Raw genomic sequence first — 24,748 nt, 5'->3', positions numbered from 1 at the left:
CACTCCCTGACAGCACTGACAGGGGCCCTTAAGGAGGCCCAAATCTTTGAATCTTTCATGGGGCCCAAAATCTCTGGCGGCACCCCACAACCACCACCACCACACAACCACACCCACCCACCCACACACACCCACCCACACACACACACACACACACACACACACACACACACACACACACACACACACACACACACACACACACACACACACACACACACACACACCGGCTGGGTGGCACTCATGACACTTGTATGTTATCTAAAGTATGGTACTTTTTAAGTTACGGTACAGTTTTAACTTAACTGGCATCTTTTGTGCAGTATTCTTGCACACCTCCTTTGGCCAGGAGTGTCGGAGGGGAAGCCCTGGGCCACCAGCGGTACAGACAAGAGAGCTCCAGCACAATGTCTACAACTTTGGTCGCATGCTTGAAGAAGATCAACGGGCCAAAACATCGCCATTAAATACTGCAAATGTGGACAGTGTGTGGAAGCTTATTTTGTCTCTAAAGTAAATGCCCTAGCAGTTGCAAACAGAGCTCATTCAAATGAGGATTCAAATCTAAGACTGTGTGTGTGTGTGTAAATGTGTGTTTTTGTGGCTGTTTGTGTGCAGGACAGTGAGAAACATGAAACGCTGCAATGCAAATCACAGTGAGGAATTAGAAAGGTAATGTAATGGAATAGAGCGAAACTGGGCAATTGTGCGTGTCAGTGGGCAGGTGAGGGTGGGCTTAATACCTGCTGTCAAAGACACCAGACACATACACACACACTTCACCTGTGGGGAGCAGACACACACACACACACTCTTCACCTGTGAGGGGCACACACGCACACGCACACGCACACGCACACGCACACGCACACGCACTCTCCAAACTCATGGTGGGCCAAATGTTTGCCATGCCCGGGCCGGATCTGGCCCACGGCCGCCATTTGGGCACTATAATTTTGTATTGCCTTGCCTTCATCATTACCATTCTGTTAACCGCAAATGTATAAGTGGGCCATATCTTACCTGTTACGACACAGCATTATACATTTGATATACCAGAATGAATTGATTACCAGAATGACAATAATCAAGTCGTAGCCTATTACTGAAGGCCCTGTCTTATGTCATAGTCAGGGACGCTGACAACTTTGGCTGGTCCCGGGACAAAGTCATGTGAAGGGCCCCCCTCAACCAACACATGCAATGTAATAAGGACCCAATTCTGGGCCCCCTCTCTACCTGGGCCCGGGACAAGTGACCCCTTTCCGCCTCGCCATCCCCTCCCCCCCTCTGTCGGCATCCCTGGTCATAGTAGTGTCATAGTAGATTTCAATGGCATAGTAGTGTCATAGTAGATTTCAATGGCATAGTAGTGTCATAGTAGATTTCAATGGCATAGTAGTGTCATAAAAGTTTTCAATGGCATAGTAGTGTCATCGTAGATTTCAATGGCCATTACGTGCATTATAGGGTTAACTTTAAACTGGTGTCCTTCAGTACACCCGTCTCCAAAAGAGTTGTCGCCTATCCATCTGTTTGGAATAACAGCTAATAACCTGACTTTCAATTAATCACTTGGCTTCAGAAGGTACTCATATGAAAGCTACAACCCTCCCGAATGAAAATGTATGTAGAAAAATACATTTCATGCACCAAAGAAAGATTGACCCTTTAATGAACACAGACAGGGCAGATTTTCACAAGACAAAAGTTTTGTCGCCTATCGAATATAATGTGAAAATGAGCAGATAAGTCACTTCAAAACACTTCAAATACGCAGATCGGGTGTCATACTTAATCACTGATTCACTCACACCCAGGGCCGTTGTTAGGCCTATTTTAGGGGGGCTTTAGCCCCCCCTACATTAGTATTAGTACCCCCTTCAACGATTTTGCAAAAATATATATATATATATTTTCCAAAAACAAATGCAGTAAAGCACTGAATATGAACCACCAAGAAGGCAAGTTAATCTGAATACAAGTTCATGGTTGCTTATTTATTGTTTGATGCCACTTATATCCTACTGCACATCAATAAAAGCAGGTGCACGGCAATATGTTATGCCGGGGGGAAACAGGTAGAGAATTGTGCTTTGTGACTAACAACACCTCGAGAAAAGTGTAATTACTTACACGGATGAAATCTTCAGACCCAAAGTACCAATTTTCACTCACAATACCCGTGTAATGAATTAATTTGACATTGTCTTGAAATTATAGTTTAGTTTTTAATATTTGTCTTAACAGTTTGAAAACACACATGAACTGATTACACATGAACTGATGCATAGTTTTCCAAGTAAGGAACCTGTTTGAATGAATCGCTTCCTGACCACTGCTTCTCCTGGAGACGCGCAGTTAGTAACTCCTTAAAGTTCCTAGTCCTTGTGTAAATTATGCTCTCAGCATTTTTTTCTTATCATATTAACTTCTGTAAATAATATTCATCAGTTGAAACATTTTGAAATGTTTTGTTTAGCTTACATATAAGGAATGTTCATTAAAATGTGAAATAAAAAATCACTGCAACTAGTGTTTAAAAATTGGTATGGTGCTCTTAAAATAATTGTTCAAGAAGATGCTTTTGCACACCTCTGTAGGTGGGCAGGTGCGTAGGATATTTTCCCAGTGGGGTTGTCATTCAAGTGTAAAGAAATCCTGCATACTGTCCATTCCACCAACAAACTTTAATACAATATAAAGAAGGTCGGATGACGGATACAATGTATTAAAGTTTGTTGGTGGAATGGACAGTGTGCGGGATTTCTTTGCTCTTAAAATAATGAATTCATAGACAAAACCTTAGCAGGTGAGCTGAAAAAAATTCGGCGCGCGCTACGCGCAGCGCATTTTCTTCCTCTGGGGCTAAGCCCCCCCCTGTCTCTCAAACCTAGTGACGGGCCTGCTCACACCTCTCCAGAAAATCAACTTTGGCCTTAGGTGTATGTTTAGGGTCATTGTAATCATGGAAAGCAACACTATGAAAATCAATGGAATTCAATGAGAGATGGTGACATATTGGCTATTCGTAGAGCAATACATTTTTAACTTCATGGTGTAATCAATGATAAAAAGCCCTCACACACCAGCAGCATATATGCAGCTCCACATAAGAGCTGTATCCCTCCCATGTTTGACTTTAGGCACCATGTATTTTTTCTTTTTTTATTTTCTCTATTTTCTCTATTTATTCTTCACCTTTAACACCAAAGAAGTCTCTCCCACTGTCCTGTCTCAAAAAAGCCAGCCAAGAGTATGTCAGGCCTAATTCTGACAAAAATGAAGGCTAATGGGACTCTGAAGTCAAGAACCCAAGATCAACCATTTTAGAGCTGATAGCATCAAAACTGTATGGTGTTGGAGATGAAGAATATGAAAAAAGATAAATGGTGCCTTAAGACAGTGTTTCTCAACAGGGGTGCTGGGGCACCCTGGGGTGCCACAGCCCCCCCCTCAGGGGTGCTGTTAAAACGTGGCTGATAAATAAATGATGTAATATAATACATATTTGTCTAAATTGATAAGTTGATGTTAGTCAGTGGAATCTTTCATCTGCCATTTCTGAACAATTAAGTAATATAGGTCGCCCCAGTCAACTGCAACTTCGAACGTAGGTCGTGTGACGTCTCCAAATGTGTTACTTTTCTAAACTTGTGTGGTATCGGATGCGATGCCATGTTACGGCTTGTTGGTTTGGGGTGCCTTGAAATTTTTCATGAATTGAAAGGGTGCCTCGCCTAAAAAAAGGTTGAGAAACACTGCCTTAAGTGAAACATATTACGGATACAGCTCTTATGAGGAGCTGCATGCATGCTGCAGGTGTTGAGGGCTTTTATCATTGATAAAATGTAATCATTAAATCATGAAGTTAAACATGTATTGCTCTACAAAAAGTGAATATGTCACCATCTCTCATTGATCTTCATTGTTTTTATTGTGCTGCTTTTCATGATTACAATGACCCTAAACATACACCTAAGGCCAAAGTTGATTTTCTGGAGAGGTGAGAGTGATTCAGTGGTTAAGTATGACACCCGATCTGCATATTTGAAGTGTTTTGAAGTGACTTATCTGCTCATTTTCACATTATGTTCGATAGGCGACAAAATTTTTGTCTTGTGAAAATCTGCCCTGTCTGTGTTCATTAAAGGGTCAATCTTTCTTTGGTGCATAACATTTATTTTTGTACATACATTTTCATTCGGAAGGGTTGTAGCTTTCATATGAGTACCTTCTGAAGCCAAGTGATTAATTGAAAGTAAGGTTATTAGCTGTTATTCCAAACAGATGGAGAGGCGACAACTCTTTTGGAGACGGGTGTAGACCCAAACATCTTACAAGGGTTACAGTAAATGGCATGACTGTGTAAAGTGAGTACATTCAAATAAGGATTCAAATCTGTGTGTGTGTGTGTGTGTGTGTGTGTGTGTGTGTGTGTGTGTGTGTGTGTGTGTGTGTGTGTGTGTGTGTGTGTGTGTGTGTGTGTGTGTGTGTGTGTGTGTGTGTGTGTGTGTGTGTGTGTGTGTGTGCGTGTGTGTGTGTGTTTGTGACTGTGTGCACGAAACAATGCAATGCAACACGAGAAACACAAAACGCTACAATGCAAATCATAGTGGGTTTAATATATGCACACAGGCTCACCTGTGAGGAGCAGACACACACACTCTTCACCTGTGAAGAGCAGACACACACACTCTTCACCTGTGAGGAGCAGACACACACACACACACACACACACTTCACCTGTGAGGAGCAGACACACACACACTCTTCCCCTGTCTTCGGGTCTGACTGAGAGGGGTGGAAGACTCCAACACAACTGACCTGGAAGAGACAACAGGCAGAGGTTAGTGATTTTGTACACAGTCAATTGTGACTTTGTATTACGACTTGATCATAACCATTCTGGAAACAGCAAATGTACTATAACGGGGGCCATGCCTGAAAATGAAACTCGTTGCCTTCAATATCATGATGATAATTACAGTATAGTATAGTGTCACATGACGCATGGTGAACACCATTCTGCTCTCTCTCTCTCTCTCTCTCTGTTTCCGTCTCCACCCTCTCTTTAATACACCTTCTGTCGTACGGCCAGAAGTGATGTTGTGGTGGGCGTCATGTGTAAATGTGTATTGTAAGGCGTAAATGTTCTGTATACTGTAATGCTTTTGGAGAGCTATGTGGGTTGTGCGTGCACACGCGCATGTGTGTGTGTTCTACTATATGCTAGGATATACTAGGTTCAACTGCACTGTATGTGTATTTCTATTATACTAGGATGGGTGTGATGGGTTTGCTACTGGTCTAGCCCACAAAAGGCTGCGCTGAAACTATGTCGCTGCCTTGAATACGCCTCTATTCAGGGCTCTTGGAGGTAGTCAAAGTTGGATATTGTGATTTGTATGTACTTCTAAATATGATTAATGGTTTGAAGTGTGTTTACTTCTAATAATTAAATAAGATTGTTTTGGTCTGTACATAGTTTAATAACCAAGTCGTAGTGCATCACTCAAGGCCCTGTGTTATGTCATAGTCAGGACTGCTGACAGCTTTGGCTGGGCCCGGGTAAACGGCAGGCCCATAGCCAGGGGGGGGGGGGGGGGGTTGAGGGGTTCCGTCCCCCACCCCCACTCGAACCCCCCAACTACGTTGCATCCCCACTTTGACTGGAAGGCCATTTCATCCCCCTCACTAAAATAAGCCTTTGAGGTAAAATAGTAAACGTTTGCCTGTTTAAAAAAGTAAGGGAATTAAAAATGGTTGTTGTCGCTTGCCCGAGTCCAGCCTTGAGAAAGCTGGTCCAAAATGCAGATTGTCAGACTGCAGTCACTGGGCCCACACTGGGCCAACAATGAAAAATAACTGTATTTGGGGGACATTGGACTAGGGAGCCCAAATGAAGTCCACTTTCGGGAGAAAAAGATCCCCCGCAACCACAAAGCTGGCTACGGGCCTGTAAACGTCATGTGAAGGGCCCCCCTCAACCAACATATGCAATGTAATGAGGACCCAATTCTGGGCCCCGTATCTACCTGGGCCCAGGGAGGGTGGGCTTAATACCTGCTGTCAAAGACACCAGACACACACTCTTTACCTGTGGGGAGCAGACACACACGCACACACTTTTTACCTGTCTTCAGGTCTGACTGAGAGGGAAGAAGACTCAGACACAACTGACCTGTATTAATTAATTTATTTTGTATTGATCATTACCATTATGGTAACAGCAAATGTAGAACAGGGGCCGTGCCTTAACCTCCTGACTACCAGCAGTTCATTTTTGTCTTCTCTAGAGGACATCTGTAAACCGCAATATCTCTCACCCCATACACACTACTGTGCTAACTCCCAATGGTCTTTGAAGAGGACATTCAGAGCTTTCCAATGATACCATGTGTGTAGGGGTGGGGTTTTGGGAACTTTCTATTTCTTTGCAAGGAAAATGGTGTCCATTAAAAATAGGCCGCTTTTGGCTAAAGGGAAAGTAAATGCATAATACTTAAAAGTGGGAAATTATTGTCTTAAAACATCACCTTTATATGTTATTTCAATCTCTTCAGAGCACAATTAAACCATTTCTAAATTAATGTAACATTATTTAATCCCCATATTTAGGCGTTAAAGAAATGTCCTCTAAAATGGACATTGGTAGTGACATCTTCCATTTTGTTAGTATTTTTCTAGTCAGAAAGTCAGTATCAGAATCAGAAGGAGAGACACTTTACAGCACATTATTGATAAATAATCCTAGATGTGATGTTTGAGGAAGATGCTGAAGGTTCAGAGACCTCTTAGGATTCATTTCAAGAAGGAAAAGTAGAATCAGAATAAGCAGAACTTTTCCTATTGATGCATTTGTCGCCCCATGTGGAGCATGACTCTGATGTGTGTCTGAACTTTGCAGGACAATATTTCAACCAAAAATTAAATTAAGACTAAATTAATCCTATAGACATGAACACATGTTTGTTCCAGAGATAATAACCCATATTTCACACATCAGAACTATAACATTAGTCAACTCTGGTGAAAGTTCTCAGTTGAGGGACCACATGTCATTCAAGCTTCAACTGCAAGTCCAGTTGCTTAAAACAAAATTGCTTTGACTTGAGATGACCTGCATGCATGATAATGGTCACAGACACATCCAGTTTCCACCTCAAACCAATAAAACACACATTGCTAACTCATAAATGCTCAAATTTACTAATTATTAAACTGATTGTTATGCTTTTTCATCCAGATTGATTGATAGCAATTAAGGTACATTTTCAATGTACGGCCTTCCAATGTCCACTGTAATGGACACATTAAATCTTTAAAATAAAAAATAAAAATTCGAAAAAAAATGTTGTCAATCTCATTTTTTGCCTTCAAACAATTGGGGGAGTAAAAAAAAACTACGATTTTTAAACTTTTTTTCCCCTGGTAGTCAGGAGGTTTTAAAGGTGCACTGTGTAATACGGTATGTTTTGTAGTTTATTTTCAGAATTCATGCTGGGCATTATTATTTAGTAAATATTCATGAAAAGATCAAATTTGGTAATAGGCCGCAGCACAGTTTCAATGAGCAGCATAGTTGCAGTGCCCATTCTGGCCACATTCTACACAGTGCACCTTTAAAATCAAACTTATCAATATCATGATCATAATTATAGTATGTACAGTGTACTTTCACAATGACACATGTGCCGCATCTTCCTCTCTCTCTCTCTCACTCTCTCTTTCTGTCTATTCCTCCCCCCCCAAATCCCCCCCCCCCCCTCTCTCTCCCGCCGCCTCCCCGTCACTTCCTCCCTGTCTCTCACCACTGCCGTAGTGCCACAAGTTATGTTGTGGGGGGAGTTATGTGTAAATGTTGTGTATATAGGGTGTACATTTTCTATATAATGCTTTTGGAGAGGCTATGTGGGTTTTGTGTACACACGCCCGTGTGTGTGTGTGTGTGTGTGTGTGTGTGTGTGTGTGTGTGTGTGTGTGTGTGTGTGTGTGTGTGTGTGTGTGTGTGTGTGTGTGTGTGTGTGTGTGTGTGTGTGTGTGCATATGAGTGATTCTACGATTCGACTGCGCTTTTGGCAAAAGCAAAATGTCAATTATCAGTAATTTTTTTCAACTAAATGACCTAGATGTTTACATAGTGTATATATTTAAGTTTCCAAACAAACAAATTGCCAAGCTTAATCTTAAATCATTTGATAAATACTCTAATGAAAGCGAACATTTGCTTGATTATTTTGTCAACAGTGTTATGGACAAATACTATGTCATTTCAAACATATATGAAAATACTACAGAGTTGAAACAACATATGTCTGAAAGTGCGTATGTCCCTTAATAATAATGTTGTCATCAATCTGTGCGACTGATATAGAAAATAAATGACTGTTGAGACGTCCTATCATCCACAGCAGGGTTTCCCAAAGTGGGGTGCTTTGTATGTTATTATTGGAAATGACTGTTGAGACGTCCTATCATCCACAGTATGTGCAGGGGTTAAAGTAAACAGGTGCACACAGGTGCATAGTGCCGGTATAAAATTTACAGCTGGTGCGCAGTACCGGTAAGAGAATAGTTTTAATGTTTCCCAAAATTAAAGTATTGTTTGTGGCTTTTCAGCCTTTATTGGTTTTTGTGAGAAAGGATAGTGGAGGAGAGACTGGGAGAGAGAGATGGGGAAGGACCGGCAAAGGACCCGGACCGGGAATCGGACCCGGGTCGGCCGAGTGGTAAACATGTGCCCTACCATATCAGCCACGATAGGGCCTAACTGTTCCAGTGCAATTACGCTGTAGTTTCTAGTTAATAGCAATGGAAACAGATACTGTGTAATCGCACAGTAGTAGTTAGATGGTAGGTATACCCAGGGCCGGATTAACACTTTCTGAGGCCCGGGGCTAATTACCCAGATGGGGCCCTTCATATCATGTTCTGACGCATGACGTCACACAAACCCACTGACACATCAGCGTACACAGTAGGCCTACCAATCTATGACAGATACCGTTTAAAGTTAACTGGTGATATTATTTCTAGGGGTGGGCAAACATGAAAATCTTTAATCACATTAACTCAATGAATTTCTGTGATTAATCACGATTAATCGCATAGCGCGCGAAACCCAAAAATAATAATAAATCATAAATAAAATTTAAAAAATTAAATTAATAAAATAAAATAATTAATAATAATTTGCATATGTACTGTGTAGATAACCTATGTAGGTCTAATATAATATTCCACAATGGAAATGTAGGCTATTTGCCAACCTATCAGTCTAAATGTAGTATGCCTATCCAATGTAGGCCTACTAATGAAACAAATTATTGCATACAATATTACACTAGGGCTATTTAAGATTGTAGGCTACTGAAACTGATATATTAGAAATTATAAACTCAAATTAGGATGGTCTACATGGGCTTACAAGAAAAAAGAAAAAAAAACTTCTCGCTTAAAAAAAACTAGGCTATATGCTAAAACGGCTTGCCATAGGCGTGCGTCTGTGAGTATGTCCCGCCTTCTCTCACTGTCAAAGACCCAAAGCCCTTCTCTCTTATCTGTCGCTATTTTTAAGGTGTTTCAGCGACTAGAAACTAATTGACTGTCTGTTGGCATTGACAACAATTACATCTTTCAAAACAATAACGTTGACATGACTAACACTATCTTAAATGCTGACGAAGTTGCCGATGTCGCGAAATCATAGCCTACCATGTTGATGCAGCCTACTATGCACGCGCCATGTAGATACCAAAACGTTGCGTGAGGAATGTAATATCTCGCGGTTCGCTTTTTGATCAGGGCTTTAGTAAGTCCGCGTGGCGTTATTGACAGCTGATAGACAGCCAGCACAACAGTAGACCTACCCTTTTCATGCTGACCGTACAATAGACTAACCTTGCGAGCTGCAAAGGCGAGCCACATGCTGCTCGAGAGTTGCGCAAGGAGGAAAAAGTATTTGCTGGTGGTAGCCGCTACAGCAGGCTGACTACTCCACAGGTTGGTTAATTTGGGTGTTTTCTGTAATAATTCTTTGGCTCTTTCCTTTTTTATTTCTACTAATTTTCGTTTTTTTGCTCCGCTCTCCTGTTTCCTATGGCTCGACATTTTCGCTCGTTTTCTTTTTTTTTCTTCTATTATTTTTTGTCATTTGACATTCCGCGACCGGAGGCCCCCCCCTAGCGGTGATGCCCGGGGCTGCAGCCCGTTCAGCCCATTCTTTAGAGACGGCCCTGGGTATACCAGTAACTAAATGGCAACAGCTGAAGTAGTTTCATAGCAATTAGCCTACATCAGGGCCGTAATGGGCAATATTTCCTCTACCTATCTTATTGCATTGAAACGACCACCCAAACATCCTTGTATTGTCTCTGCCTAGTTACCTTGGAGACAACTGAGTAGTTGTATGAAAATAGTACAGTAACAGTACAGTAACAGTACTTTCACACCAAGTACCTGGCCTGTCCCAAGTGCCCTAACTGAAAACAACGACCAAATGTTAGAACTGAAACAGATATCTAAAAGTCAAGTAATAAAAAACCTTAAAAACCACTTATTCAAAAGACCTTTTTAATTTAGATGTAGCTTTTATTAAATCAAATGTTTACAATAGCTGAAAAATTAACCCATTTCATAAATACTTCTATTCCAAATGGGGCTTTTCCTGATATGTAGAAGCAAGCAAAGGTAATCCCCATATTTAAATCTGGTGCAACAGACCAAGTTAACAACTACAGGCCAATTAGTATCCTGCCTGCTCTGTCTAAGATCCTGGAAAAGGCTGTTGCCAGCCAGCTTATGGAACACCTCGAAGGTAACAAGTATCTACACCCTCTCCAATTTGGATTTAGAACCAAATATTCAACAGAGAGTGCAAACTGCTTCCTTATAGAACAGATTAAAGCGTCAATAGATAAAGGTAACCTGGTGGGGGCGGTATCTTTAGACCTTAAAAAAGCTTTTGATACCGTAAATCACAGCATACTGCTATCCAAACTTGAAAATTACAGTATGACAGAAAAAAACAGTGGCATGGTTTAAGTCTTATCTTTCCAATCGTGAACAATATGTTGCTATCAGCAATACAAAATCTACAATGTGGGAAACCATTAACAGGCATTCCACAAGGATCGGTGCTAGGACCGATTCTGTTCAGTATGTTTATTAATGACCTCCCAGATTGTTGTCAAGATGCTGAATTTCAAATGTATGCAGACGATGCTGTGCTATATGTCCGTGGAAAAACAGCTGCTGCAGTCTCCCAAAAATTAAATGACCAACTGGAGGCTGTAGCGCTTTGGCTGAATAGGTCATGTTTGGCACTAAATGTTAATAAAACTGTGTCAATGTGCTTCTCCTCTGGAAGGCGCCCCACATCAACCAAAGTTTGAGGCTTACAGTACCAGTGTATCATGACGGGCATGTAAGTTGAAGCAGACCACCCTACGCCAGCATCCACTGTGCTGTGTTGTCTTTTTCATTCTAAATGTTCATTTTTACATTTAATTTGATAACAGCAAACTCTCCATCCCTCTGCAGGTTCGTTTATGAAAATATGTGCAATGAAAAGGAAAAGGCTATTTTAGTGTGCCATTTTGCATGGTGCGCGTGTCTGTATAATATATAATATTTCTCCCGTAAAAACGGCTTCTCACAAGGAGGAGGCGTGGAGCTTTCACGTGGAAATAGCGTGATCTAAAATAATAGGCTAATAATATATTTTAATCGGTCGATATCTGAATGCTGTCAGCACAAAAACAATTCCTTTGCAACTCCTTGGCCAAGGACTGGAGTTAGGCTACTTTAAAGAACATGATAATTGCTTGACCAAATTTTCTATGTCTAGGCCTACTGTAAAAACTGCCGACAGGAAAGCGATGTTTCAACAGCACGTCGCCTGCAGAACAGAGGTCTCAGCTGTCAATCAATACCGTCTGCGCAGGCAGAGAGAGAGAGGGAGAGGGAGAGACAGAGAGGTTTTACAACTTGCAGCTTTCCAAAGTGACTGCTCTGGTTTTATTCATATTCTGTGTTCCTTGCCCGTTTGACCGCACCAGGTTAAACGAAAGTGTTTTGACGACATGGTCACCAAGCCATTAGTGCTCTTATCCAGCCATAGCCCAATTTGAGCGAGAGAGTACTAGCGTCCAGGCACGCACGCAGCATTCACGATGAAGGATGAATAGGCTATAATTCCTTTGTTGTGGACAAGACATTTTTTCGGTATCTGTCATTGAGTGTTGTGGAATAGTTGTGAATGATGGTTGCCGAATTAGGTTAGGCTAAGCTTTGGCGCTCTTTTCTCTGTGAATATTAGACGACCTTTAGAATTTAAAGGCGTCTATTTCAAAACAATACGTAACCAAGCCACTAATGAAAATGTATGCAAACGTCCATAAAATGGCAGCCAATACATTTTCAAATAAGATCTGCGATCGATTTGCGCATCTCAATTCGGAGGGAAACTGTTGCCTTATGCACGCACAAGTCAAACAACAAAGTGGTCCGTAGGCCTACGTGCCAGCAGGTGCACCGCTTTAGAAAAAAAAGGAAAAAAAAACAGGTCTTGATGTAGGAGCCCTCTACTTGGCGTAATGTAGGCCTAGATGACTGTCATGAAATGTTCATTATATATTTCTGTAGGCCTAGCACATTTTTAAAAAAATGTAGGCCTGTTGGGTCAGACTAGGCCTACATTGTTTCCCTCCTATGACCATGCGAGCAGACGCGGATGAGAACGCGTTTCCTACATTCGCATATCAGATTTTCCCCTAACCTCCTGCGTAGTAAAGTGCTGGGACTGATTGCTAGGTCACTTTTTTATTTCATTAGGCCTACGTTGGCACTATTCCTTGCCATTTGATTTTTTTTTCTTCCTGCATTTTTTTCTTTTAAATTCCAAAATTGGATACGCGTACCCTAGTTTGGGAAACACTGCTCTAAACGATCTAGTCCCTGTGTAACTTGTATGTTGTATGTCTCTTAATGATCTGGTCTCTGTTTAACTAGTTTGTTGCCTAAATGACCTAGTTCCTGTGTAAACTGTATGTGACTCATATGTTGTCTAAATGATCTGGGCCTCGTTTCCGAAAGGGCCTTAAGTACTACTTAACGCTACGTGCTACTAAAGTTCACACGTAACACCATCGCAGGGGCGGTTCTAAGGGGTGGCATTTGCCCCCCCAGAAATATGATTTGCCACCCCAATTAAGCGCCATCATTGTGACCAATAGCCTTAATGCTTGACATCATTTCAGACATAGAACTTTAGGTTGCAGGGTTTCACTTTAAGGGATTCACTGTATCACATAAGTGTGTGTGTTGATTATATAGTGTTTATAATTTTCCCTTAGTGTAGGAGCATGCCCCCCTGAAATACACTTCTCCATCCCTTTGCCACCCCAAGAATAAATGTCTGGAACCGCCCCTGCACCATCGTAGAGCTCACGGAGCGTTTCCCAAAGCCAACTTAGCAAAGAACCATCGCAGGTTGACACGTAACTCTAAGAGAAATCTACGAGTGATCTGGAGTAGTCTTAGCGCGCTAAGATTGATCGTAACGGCATGGCACAGTGGAGACACCCACAGGATATGAAGGGAAAAGAAGAAAGTTGCGCATAAGATTGCAGTTTTAAGACGCGAGTTGCATGGCACAGTGGAGACACCCACAGGAAAATAGGAAACTTGCGCTTCAAGTTGATGTTTTAAGACGGGAGTGTAAATATCATGACACCACAGTTGACACTGTAACGAAAATAAGAAGGTAACATTAATTGTGTAAGTGTATAAAAAAAAGCAATGTGTTTGGAAAATATTTTACAGGCAGTAAAATAGTTCAGCTGTGTTTGATAAATCAAATTATTAAACTGTGATCAATCATCATTTGTGTGGGTGCTTCGTGAACAAGAACAAGGCATCCACACGCAAAATAAATAGGGGGCTTCGGCGACCAGAGAGAAGAGTGGTGATGTCGGAAGGGAACGACCGAAACATAAAAAAAAGGAAAACGGTCAGCGAGTCGTTGCGCACTCTTTCATTTTCAAGTAGGCCTACCCTAAGAAAGGGAAGGCGACGCAGAAAAGACACGACAGTTGTAGGCTAAGGGTAAACTATGACATAAAAAAGGCAGCGATGGGGTTTCGTGTAGAGTTTTTGTTTTAATACCAGCAGACTGCCGTGCAAAATGTTCCTCACAGTTGTTAAAGCCTTGAGTCCGCGGTAGGCCTTCTTTGTGCGCCGCTCCCAAAATGCGCATCCCAATTTGGAACTCCTAGGCCTACAGTACTTGTCTTCTTAAATATTACGCACGGTAGCCAAATGCACGCGCTTTGTTTTAACGGCGTAGCTCATGGTTTTGCATGATTTCATTGTGTGTGTGTGCTTTTTATTTCATTTGCCAACAATAACTCCTGTCGATAGTTGCAAACTGCTACAAATGTAGTCCCACCCTTATAGAAAACAACTTTTGATACTGACACACGCTTTACATTTTGTAAATGGTTTAGCAGCGTGACGGCGCAGTTCACTCCGAGGACACTTCAGCACCACATATGTGGACAGCGATCCTTAAGAGCGACGCTACGAATGATCTTAGAGGCTGTGCACGCGCGTGCATGTACGAGTGTCTTTGGGAAACAGTCGTAGGAAATCTAAGAACATTCGTAGGATCACTGGTTAACGACACACGTAAGGCTAAGAACCATCGTTATCGGGAAACGAGGCCCTGGTCTCTGTAACTCGTATGTTCACTAAATGATCTAGTCTCTGTGTAGCCTGTACCTGTGTAACTGGTCTGTTCTGTCTGTGGTGTTCCTCCAGAGGATGTGGGTGCTGCTGCTCTTGTTCCTGAGTGTGTGGATGGAGAACATCAGTCCCTCTGGTGAGGCACCATACATCCATACATTCTATATTCATACTGTATCAGTGTTTCCCCCAGAATTTTTGCTAGTCAAGGTGGTGGGCGTTAAAGGTGTATTTTTTTGGCTAAGCACCTTTAGAAATTACATTAACAACATGAAATCTTTATCTTTTCAGGGGGCTTAGTCAAGGTGGTGGGTGTTTCTTGTCAAGGTGGGGGGAAACCCTGCATATATACACTATTTGCCAAAGGATCTCATGTACTGTATACATACACGTGTAATAAACATGGCAGAGACAACACTGTATGCACTGTATATTTAACATATGATTATGGTGATATGATGATGATGATGATGATGGTTGATGGTGATTGGTGATGGTGATGATGATGGTGATGATGATGATAGATAGGGGTAGCCTGTTTGTGCATCTGTCCAATAGCAGGTCTTACAGCAGAGTACTTTTCTTAATACCAATTCCTCATCCAATAGTGTTTCTGAATATAAAGGCTTGTGTTGGTGTTTGACCTGCTGCTGTTGCTGCTCTCTACCTCTAGGTGGCGCTGCAGCAGCTGTAGTGCGTCTGGTGAATGGAACTGATCGCTGTTCAGGCAGAGTGGAGGTACTCCATGAGGGACAGTGGGGCACCGTGTGTGATGATTGGTGGGACATGAGGGATGCTGAGGTGGTGTGCAGACAGCTGGGCTGTGGGCCTGCTTTAGAGGCCACCACCAACGCTCAGTTTGGAGAGGGGTCAGGGAAGATCTTGATGGACAATGTGGAGTGCACAGGGTCAGAGAGAACGCTGAAGAACTGCCCCTCCAGAGGGTTTGGGATACACAGCTGTAATCACTATGAGGATGCTGGAGTCATCTGCTCAGGTATGTAAACACACACACACACACACACACACACACACACACACACACACACACACACACACACACACACACACACACACACACACACACACACACACACACACACACACACACTAAATACATTACTTAAACATCAACATAAAAATAGTCCCTTAGTGAGGGTGTCACATTCCTTCCTGTCCTGTGTGTGGTGTGTGCAGGTGTGCAGTCCAGTGGTGTGTCCCCCCTCCCCTCCTCTGTGTACCAGCAGTGTCCCCTGAGGGTGACTCTCCCACTAGGGGCCGCTGTGACCCTCTCCTGCCTCTCTGGCTGCTGGGACGTGTGTGACAGGGCAGGAGACTGCTGTCTGCCAATTGGAGTCAGGACGAGCTCAGCTCCACATAGATGCTGTGGCACCAGAGCAAGGAGGAGACTACAACTGCAAACATGGAAACAACAGGAGGAGGCTCTTTACTGTAGACATCCACACAGGTTAGTATCACACACACACACACACACACACACACACACACACACACACACACACACACACACACACACACACACACACACACACACACACACACACACACACACACACACACACAAAGACAGAGTGAGAGAAAGATATATATATACAGTATATAGAGTCGAGACAGAGAGAGATAGAGAGAGAGAGAGAGAGAGAGAGAGAGAGAGAGAGAGAGAGAGAGAGAGAGAGAGAGAGAGAGACACACAAATTAGTGTTGCGTATGCTGTAACTATATCATGATCACTCGATGGATTTTTGGATTTTTGGTGTTTTGTTTGATTTTGATTCAGTGTGTGTGTCTGTGTGTGTGTGTGTGTGTGTGTGTGTGTGTGTGTGTGTGTGTGTGTGTGTGTGTGTGTGTGTGCGCAGATGGTTGCATTAGTGCCCTCCAGCATGAGGTGGTGTTTGTGGGTGATGCCCTCCAGACGTTAACCACCTCCAGTGCCATCCAGTGCCAACTAGCCTGCACCCTCCAAGCCACCTGCCAGCTCTTCTCTTTCAAGGAGGAACAGGACTCAGAGAACACACCAAGGTACCACAAGGACACAGAAAACACCTACAATAAAGATTATATAGCCTAATGAACAGTACAGCCCTCCTAGAACTTAGGCTAAATACTGCACAGCCCTCCTACATGTGACACATTATTTCATGATATAATTTTGTGGTGGTGATGATATTTTGTTGTAATCATAATGATATATGCTGTAATACCATTGATAACTGCTGTGTTGTGTCCACAGTATCTGTTCTCTAATGACCAGAGACTCAACTCAGCACTTCTCTGTTAACGCCTCTGTTGGAACAACATCAGGGTTCTCCCTCAGGAACTGCTCTAGTACAGGTAAGAACATGGTTCAACTTAAAGAAGAAAAATCCGCACTCACAAACTACGTGTCATTATTTATTTATAGATTACCACCATGTCCACAAGCAAACGTGTTTCGGCTATCAAGCCTTCATCAGTACGTGGTACAACGCACTGATGAAGGCTTGATAGCCGAAACGCGTTTGCTTGTGGACATGGTGGTAATCTATAAATAAGTGAGTGATTCTACGATTCGCCTACGCTTTTGGCAAAAGCAAAATGTCAATTATGAGTATTTTTTTTCAACTAAATGACCTAGATGTTTACATAGTGTATATATTTAAGTTTCCAAACAAACAAATTGCCAAGCTTAATCTTAAATCATTTGATAAATACTCTAATGAAAGCGAACATTTGCTTAATTATTTTGTCAACAGTGTTATGGACAAATACTATGTCATTTCAAACATATATAAAAATACTACAGAGTTAAAACAATATATGTTTGAAAGTGCTTATGTCCCTTAGCAGTAATGTTGTCATTAATCTGTGCAACTGATATAGAAAATGTGATTGTTGAGCTTCATGAGTAGGATTTTATGAGTCACTGTGATACAGACTGACACATTTTTCATCATAAATCCCTGTAACGTCTGATTTGAATATAGTCACCCTCCTTACACAAGACTTCCTTCTCCAGAGATAATCCCTAGTGTATGTTCATAGGATTTTTCCAACACATAAGGGATCAATAGCGCAAAAACACTTTCAAAACAGTCAACCGTGTTACTCAACTGTGTTACGGTCAACAGTGCAGGGGAACAAGTCGGCACTTTTTTAGGAGAAAAAAACTGAGCAGACAAACCCATCTCCCTAGAACACAAATTATTTTGTTTGCTTGTCTGTCAATATGGATATAAATTTGCAAAAACATACTCCTCCTCAACTGTCATCAGTGTTGCCAATGTGGGCTGGTTCCCGCCCAATTGGGCTGCTTAGGATGGCCGTGTGCGGGTAAAAATGGCATCTATCAGAAAAACCTTCCCACTGCCATATAAATCAATAGAATTGGGCAGGTTTTTAGGGCGGATTTTGATCATTTTTTGGGCTGGAAATCATCAGCCTCATCTGGCAACCCTGACTGTCATACTTAATTGTAACACCATTGACGGTAACACCGTTGACATTTCAGCCATTTGTATGGTGTTGTGCTAACTGAGGACCTCAGAAGTTCCACCACAACACCTTAATCAATTCATGTATCTGTATGCTTTATCTGTGTTTTTCTACATGTGATTTCTAATTCAGATTCTTATGAATATGTTGATAACACAGTTGACAGGCAATTTTCCCGCTATGAGAACATTAAAAAGAATGGATTAAACCAGTGCTTCCCAAACTTTTTCACATCACGTACCCCTTGAAGCATTTCAGCTCCATCCGCGTACCCCCCCCCCCAAAAAAAAAAAATAAAATTTTTTTTTTAAAACCATTAAATTCCCTCACTTAGACCTGTATCAAGCTGAAGTTGTTGCAACATGTTCTGTAGGCTACACCAGTTGGTCACTAAAGGCTTCCAGCCAGAGATGTAATGGCCCATTAAGGTTGCTAAATTCACATGTTTTCAACCAGTTGTTTAGCGATCCATCAGCACTTACTAAGGAGAGGGTACTTATAGGTGTCCATGTAGATTAAAATGTGCCATGCTGGTAGCCATATCAACTTTGTAGCCAAAGTTAATATTTGAATGAAATTGGATGGACCTGTGACTGCGCCTACATTGAAACTAAATTGAACACACAGCGCCAAGCTCAACAAATTACTTTGTTCACGGCGAATTACGGTTATTTAGGGTGGTGTTAGTAGGTACGATGACTGCTCTTGGCTAAAAAATGACATTGCATGAACATAGCAGTTCGCTAAGAGCATGCTAATAAACACATAGCCTGCAATATGCCTGACGAACCAGATCTGACAAAGCTCATTTTGTCAAAATTCCAAACAAGTAGCAAGTTATTATCTTACTCTTGGCGTAATCACAGGTACTTGTGGGTTGAAGCAAATAGTCCAGAAACTCTTCAACAACTCCAGAAAGTAGTGTGATGATGCTTTGTTATTCATTTGATGCTGCACTATGCAGACTGAGAGACTGCCGCAGGGACTCGTCTCTTCCTCCGGGAGATGGAACACAGAGATGTGCCATGCACACGACTCTCCTAAACAGCTGATTTTGCGATTAACCCCCATGGAAAAATATATTAAGATGTGTAGGATACTGAAACAATTTAACCAATACCCATGACATACCCAAAACATCAATGCCCATTCCTGATTCGAATATTAAAGGTAGGCCTATTGCTTTTTTTTCCTGCATTTTTTTTTTTTTTTCAAAATTCAAAATCTTCTCGCGTACCCCCTGCCACCACCTTGCGTACCCCTAGGGGTACGCGTACCATAGTTTGGGAAACACTGGGTTAAACTATGGAAGGATGGAGCTCAAAATTTACCAAAAAGTTTTCCCGTATCCTGCCAAAGAGGTTATGACATCATGTGATGTTATTCGTATGGCCTAAGACCAAACCATTACTGATTTATGGAGGAGGTTTCAGACCGTGACACGGTTAACACAGTTTTCGTGGACACACACAAAATGGCAAATTTCATGTATAATGGAAAGGACAGTGGTCTTTCAGACGGTTTTGTCATATTGTGATGATTACTATGAATCAACATTTGCAATCGTCTTGGGCAAAACAACTTTCTTTGCATGCTAATATCAAGACATTTGGAATGACTGAAGACATTTGGAAAACAGGACGGCATGAAAACGCCCAAAACCAGTATCAAATATTCATTCTTGCTGAGGGAAATAATGCTATGTCTACACTTTCTGTATTATATGAAAGATAAATGTTTTCTAATGTCCAAAACATCATTGGATGCAGTTAATAGTTAGTGGAATTGCCAAATAAAATCCACGGACTTAAAAGTGTAGGCGAATTAGAGAATCACTCCTATACTCTGTGTGTGTGTGTGTGTGTGTGTGTGTGTGTGTGTGTGTGTGTGTGTGTGTGTGTGTGTGTGTGTGTGTGTGTGTGTGTGTGTGTGTGTGTGTGTAGTAATGTCCCCCATCAGAAGCTACACCCTGCTGCAGGAGTCTGTTAGCTGGGAGGAGGCTCAGCGTCGCTGCAGTCAGAGCCACACTGGTCTGGCCGTCATCCTCTCCAAACAACACCTGCAGTACGCCCAGCAGGCTCTAGGGGGCAGCACTCTCAGCACATGGCTTGGACTCCACAGAGAGGCTGCAGGCCAGCAGTGGGGGTGGACCAGCATGTTTCAGCAGTGGAGTCAGGGTCATGATGGGGGAACTGGGTGTGTCCTCTCCCATTCAGGAGAGTGGCTCACCCAGTCATGTGATGATTCATCTGCTTTCCCCATGTGTCAGTACGGTGAGTGTGACAGTAACAGCTTTGTGGTGTGTGTGTGTGTGTGTGTGTGTGTGTGTGTGTGTGTGTGTGTGTGTGTGTGTGTGTGTGTGTGTGTGTGTGTGTGTGTGTGTGTGTGTGTGTGTGTGTGTGTGTGTGTGTGTAATGGTATGTTTGTGACTGTTGTATTGCTTCTGTGTGTAGTAGAGTTACTGTATGTATCTGTGAGTGTGTGTACATGTCAGTACATTCGCATCAGTTGAGTGCTGATGTTATTGTTGTGTTCAGAGTACAGTGTGTAAACAAGTATAATGGTGGATATTGTTGTGTGCAGAGTACAGTGTGTAAACAAGTATAATGGTGGATACTGTTGTGTTCAGAGTACAGTGTGTAAACAAGTATAATGGTGGATATTGTTGTGTGCAGAGTACAGTGTGTAAACAAGTATAATGGTGGATATTGTTGTGTGCAGAGTACAGTGTGTAAACAAGTATAATGGTGGATATTGTTGTGTGCAGAGTACAGTGTGTCTGGGGAGAGTGTGAAGGTCTTCAGGATGGTGGAGAAGAAGATGACCTGGGAAGCTGCTGAGAAGTTCTGCAGGGATACAGGAGGAGACCTGGCCAGCATCCTGAGCCAGCAGGAACACACCGCCTTCCAGGAAGCAGCACGGGCAGCAGGAGCGGGATTGGGACACTACATCTGGATTGGTCTGAGCAGGAGTGATCCCGCCCTCCCCTGGATGTGGACCAATGGGAAGCTCCCGATGGGCTCAGCAGCAGCTGATGGGCAGAGCTGCGGTGTGTTTAACGGCACACACTGGAGTTCCCACAACTGCTCTCTCACACACACATTCCTCTGCTACCAGGGTAANTGTAACGGAGGCTAACTAGCACAGAGTTGGCGTGGAACGTTGGTAAACCTCCCTTCGATAGCCTCATACAGTCTCGTGCCGTTGGGCCGAGAGACTAGTCTCTTGGCCCAGCGGTATCGTACTGTGTCTCCCATTGCCGAACCGTTGTAGTTGACGAGGTCGCACGTTCGATCCCCGAGGGGAGTGAACAGGTGCAAGATGACCTCTGTCACAGTGGTGCCGCTGACCCGGGATGGGAGTGAGGTTTAAGGGGGAGAGTGTAACGGAGGCTAACTAGCACAGAGTTGGCGTGGAACGTTGGTAAACCTCCCTCCGATAGCCTCATACAGTCTCGTGCCGTTGGGCCGAGAGACTAGTCTCTTGGCCCAGCGGTATCGTACTGTGTTTCCCATTGCCGAACCGTTGTAGTTGAAGAGGTCGCAGGTCCGATCCCCGAGGGGGGTGAACAGGTGCAAGATGACCTCCGTCACATAAGCACCACACGCACATACACAAGAGAGACTTTACTGCCATAGTACTAAACCAGTGTGTAATAATTGCGGAAAAGACTTAGATTTTAGTAGGTTTAGTTATACATTACAATAGTAACACATTGGTCTTTCATGTTAGCTAACAGCTCATCATTCTGAACAGGGGCTGTGTCTTAACAGAATACGTTGGCATATCGGGCCATCCCTCTCAACCTTTAAGAGTCATGAAAAGACTCTTCTCTTTCTTCATTAAAACACCAACTCCATTAATTACATTGTTTTCATTGTATTTGTGCATGTAGAGCTTATGAGTGTAATGCAATGCATTATGAAAGGGTTCAAGGGTTCATCAATCTGATTATTGCTGTTTCAGAAGGGAATGCACCCACCACCACTCCAGCACCTGTGACTACCACCACCACCACCACCTCTCCAGCACCTGTGTCCACCACCACCACCACTCCAGCACCTGACTCCACCACCAACACCACCACCAACACCACTCCAGCACCTGAGTCCACCACCACCTCCACTACCACCACAACTACTTCAGAAGAGCTGCAACTTGGCGGCCTGCCAAAAGAGGGTGGAGGTGCATGTTCTCTCTGGGTTCATTTCTAGTTAAATCTTGTATCTCAATGTTCAAATCCACTTTTAACTAGTAAAATTTGTATGTGTGTCCCCTGTAGGTGAGCTGGTGTATGTGAACATCAGTGTGTCCTGGCTGGAGGCCCTGGACAGGTGTGAGCAGAGGGGCCTGAGGCTGCTGCACATCCTGAGCGAGGCCACCCAGACGCAGCTCAACCTGCTGCTCAGCTCCCTGAAGCCACCTGTGGTCACCGCCTGGGTCGGGCTGGAGCGCTGCATGATCAACCCCAGTGCACCATGGGAGTGGGTGGAGCTTCCTGTCAGCTACTCCAACTGGCACGCGGACTTCCCACGGAACCCCTGCAGCTACCACTGTGGACAGGTGACGAAGGCGGAGTCAAGAGACTACACCTGGGACAAGCCAGGGAACTACATCTGGTTGGACGACTGCTGCTCCCAGAAACACCCCTTTGTCTGCCAGGTGAGATGTAGAACGCGTCCCTTTGCTTGTCAGATAGGTAAATATAGAACACGCCCCAATGAGAGATTTTAAGGAGAGGAATAATGTATATATGGGAACATACGTATATATATGGAAATGAGAAATGGAAATGATCTTTAGGGCTGTGTCTGTCCCCAGGAATCAGAGCTTTAGAATGGGAATGAGAGCTTTTAAGGACATCATCAGTGTGTGTCCACAGGAAAAGTAACATTACCAAAGAAGTAAAAAGTCACCAAATGCTATGTTCATGTTCAGTAGTAAAGGGTTACACTACTTTTCACCTGAAAAAAAGTTGTCATGTTGACGTAGCAACTTACGTGCTACACCCACAAGCCATGAGCTTTACCCGCCAGGTGAGAAATAAGACATGCCCCTTTACTTGCCAGGTGAACTATCAGATACTCTGATATAAAACTCAAATAATATTTGTGTGTGTGTGTGTGTGTGTGTGTGTGTGTGTGTGTGTGTGTGTGTGTGTGTGTGTGTGTGTGTGTGTGTGTGTGTGTGTGTGTGTGTGTGTGTGTGTGTGTGTGTGTGTGTTCTTCCTTCACCACAGAATGAGACAGCAGTGATGACAACCACCCACCACTACGGGAAGTAGAGCTCAACACCACACACACACACACACACACACACACACACACACACACACACACACACACACACACACACACACACACACACACACACACACACACACACACACACACACACACACACACACACACACACACACACACATCCATATGCTTTGATGTAGTAACACGATTTTCAGTAATTTACTCTTCATACTTCTATACTAATATTACTGTTGTGATCTTTATTATTACTGTATTGTTATTATACTTATTTGGTTATGTATAATAATAATTGATGTTGTATTTGTGTATGTTGTTTTGTGTGGAATATAGTTCATAGCTCTAATCACCAACTCGTTAATATTGTGTTAACATGTCACAACAGTTATATAATGAGTAATATAATAGCATAGACCTTATGTGGCCTACTAGGCACTATAAGGTATTTGCTGTTATATTACTCATCATGCCTAGAAATAATTATCTCACTGTATTTATTTACTGAGTTCTCTGATTGTTGTGTAGTAATGTCAGTCACTAGAGTATAGCTATGTTATTCTCCTCAGTTCTCATTTCCCTTTACCTTAGTTAGTTCACTAGAGTAGCTGGGTTATCCTCTTTAGTTCTCATGTCACCCTCACCTCACGATCGAGGGAATGGTAAGAATAACAGGATATCTGCCAAGGCCGCAGAATCATTAAAGGGACACTGTGCAGGAAATGGTCAAAAAAGGTTCTGCAACTATGCTGCTCATTCAAACTGGGCTGCTGCCTATTGCCAAATTTGATCTTCACATGAAAGTTTACTAAGTAATAAACAAATATTTTCTAGTATGATCCAAGTATTTTTGCTGCTAAAAATGCCTAATTTTGGAAATTCAAAATGGCGGACCATGGAGAAGATCCCCCTTTTCATGTATGAAAAGTGCCATTTTTCCAGTCATAATGAATACTTAGAATTTGATGGTGGTGGTAAGTATTCATGAAAAAGGTAACAACAGTGAATGGGCAGCATGAATTCTGAAAAAAAACAACTAAAAATCCCACACAGTGTCCCTTTAATACATAATACATAATATTAATTATTAAATTAAATTCATAATATTAAAACTAGAGATGCACCGGATCCAAGATCCAGTTCCGGATCCGTCAGGATAATAGGGTTTTTCACAGGATCCGGGTCCGGCAGGATCTTAAGCAGTGGATCCGGTATCCAGCAGTTAGAGTTTTTATGTAGCCTTGGCTTTC

Source organism: Engraulis encrasicolus, chromosome 8 (assembly GCF_034702125.1).
Source record: "Engraulis encrasicolus isolate BLACKSEA-1 chromosome 8, IST_EnEncr_1.0, whole genome shotgun sequence".
Classification (NCBI taxonomy): Eukaryota; Metazoa; Chordata; class Actinopteri; order Clupeiformes; family Engraulidae; genus Engraulis; species Engraulis encrasicolus.
The sequence above is the reverse complement of the archived record's forward strand: the minus strand, read 5'-3'. Positions refer to the sequence as shown.